Below are 2,820 nucleotides of genomic sequence, written 5' to 3' on the forward strand. Positions count from 1 at the left end.
ATCAATTGTAACGACGAATCACGTGTACGTAGCTCTCCCTCCATTTTTTTTTATTAATAATGCATATATATATGTCTAAATATTGTATATTGATTTTGAGGATACGGCTATCTTGATGTGCAGAAGGGCCACGATTTGATATCTCTTATTTTTGTTATTGCATTCGTGTCAACTGTCTATTCGATGACTATTTTGGCATTTTGGAGTTCACCTTACAAGCATATTTTCGTGGGTGTTGTTTGCGACGTTTTTAACATTTGGCTCTATCTTCACTTGTCCCTGGTAAAGCTCTCTCTTTCTTGTGATATGGATTAGTAAACTATTTATTATATTACTCTGGTTTTGATTAATTAGTTTTAATTTTTACGCTGGTGCAATAAACATTAGAACAAAATGGAGAAGAATAAGAACTTTACGTACATGCCATTTTGGCTGTCGTTAGTTAGTTTCATTAACGCTGGAATTTGGAGTGCTTATGCTTTGATCTACAAAATTGATATCTACGTCCTTGTAAGTCTCTTCTTTCTTTTTCTTTTTGATTGACTTTCATCAGTACTTAGATTGAATTTCATTTATAACGTTGTTTTCTTTGTGTGCGTGTGTGTGTTGTGGAACAGATAAACAGTGGCGTGGAAACACTATTTTGTGCATTCCAATTAATAGTCCATGCATGTTCCTGCATACGCCAACTATGCGTTAATGTTTGATGTTTGGTGTTTATGATGATGATTAATTTTGGTATGTTTTTGTATTGTAAGGGAGTTATTATTGTTAAGAAATCGAACCTCCACATAAATTTTGATGAGTATTGCTAATTTAGTGAAAAATATCGAATTAGCAGAGAGGAAAAAAAAGATGGTCTGAAAACACAAAAGAATCCCTTAATCGCATCACTGCCGTTAGTAAAACATTGACAAATAAGTAATGACCACATGATAACCCATAAAGATTTTCCCACGTAAAATTCCTTTGGAAAAAGGTAAAACCAGTAACTCTATCCGCTAGTGTAAAACTAAAGAGGATTTAATCTTTGGAGATTAGTGAGTACAAGTAGCATAACCTTGGTCTGCATATTTGTTCTACAATGAGAGAGTTCAATCCTCTGTGTCAAGTGGCTCTCTAGCTTACTCTCTTAGTATGTGACCTCTTCTTGTTAATTTTTGAAAGGATCATGGTTATTAATTACAACATGTATCTCTCTGGGTTTAGACTAGTTTTAGTCTTTTTGGCATCTATACAGTCTGAGTCTTTCCACAAGCCATGTTCATGATTGTAACCCTCTTATCCTATGATCAATATTAATCCAGTGACAAAGAAAAAAAAACCCTTGGTTTGCCGGAGTTTGGAGAAAGTAGTGTCCAGTTCATCTTTTTTACAATGATGACAATGTAAGTTATTATCGTCATTAGTGAGAACGTGTGTTTTTCAACGAGAAGTTATCATCATTACTGTGAAAGTCTGTTCAGGGGTTAGTATTTGCTTTCTGTCATATACTAGTATTATACTAACGTTCGCAGGAAGGAATTTGATTTTCGTTTTCCCTGGGACAACCCAATATATGCAACACAAAATTAAAAATTAAAAAATACTAAACAAAAAAAGAATGTTTCTGATTCAATGTGGATCAAAGTCAGAATGTGTTTTGGTTTTTTATGTATAAAAGGATATGCAAAAAGAGACGAGACACCAAATAATAGTAAAATATATCTATATTTTCATTTCAGAGTAGTGAATTATATTGATCGTGGCTTACATTTATGTCCAAACTAGAGAAAATATATATATATATATATATATATATGTTGATTCTCATGATTTAAAAAAAGTATGCGCTTATCTTGTTTTCTTACTATCTAACCTCACGGGGAGTTGTTACAGCCCATTATCTTTTTCATAATATTCACTGATTTGGATGAATCAAAATAGTGGGAAAGCTAGAAATCCGTTAATGATGTGAACAACAAAAATCCATAAAATATCGCATGATAAATAGGAAAGTTTTTTTTTCTTTTTTTGGACAAACACATGATTTCATTCATTCAAATCAAATCAACGTTCAAATGGAGATACAAAGATCCCAAAATTTAAAGAGTTACAAGAGTAGGTATTCCCCAATACCATAAGCAAGAAAATACAAGATTTCAAGGTGAACACGATGAGAGCTATGGAGCAAATGCAGTGAAGCAGATAGAAACATGAGAGATCATGGATACTCAAAAGATCATCATCGAATGAACCGATGAATGACAGAATTGTCAAGGTCAAAAGACGCGTAGACGTTGTAGGATGATCCAAAACCAAAACGCTCGCCAAGACGAGGTACACTAGAAGTGCGATGGCAGGGATTCTGAGGACCATGGTTGTTGGGTCCAAGGTAGGATGATGTAGAGCCCTGGTCAGAAGGTATCTTCCATTGGACCAAGGGTAGTCTTCAAGACATAGGGTCCGAGAGCTGGAGGAGATACTGAAGTAGAGAAGCTTGAAGTCGTCGAGTGTGAAACTTGGGAAGCAGGGCGATAGACCATAAGACTTGAAGCCAATACAAACAGATCTTCCAAGGAAAACTAAAACCATAAGCCAAAGATAAAGGTCAAACTGTAACAATATAGGTGGGTTCTCTCTCACTTGGGGCCCTTGTCCAAGGAGATTAAGAAATCCACACAAAGCATGTAGCCAGTAAGACCAAACAAGAAGCAGAGTAGGTTTGGTCGATTTAGTTTTGGACAGCACGGACATGGTTTGGTTAAAGGAGGGTGGGTAAAGCTCTGGTTCCAAAGTCTTGAGGGTATAAAACATATCCCATACGAGGTTAAAATGCAC

This window comes from Camelina sativa, chromosome 19 (assembly GCF_000633955.1).
Source record: "Camelina sativa cultivar DH55 chromosome 19, Cs, whole genome shotgun sequence".
Taxonomy (NCBI): domain Eukaryota; kingdom Viridiplantae; phylum Streptophyta; class Magnoliopsida; order Brassicales; family Brassicaceae; genus Camelina; species Camelina sativa.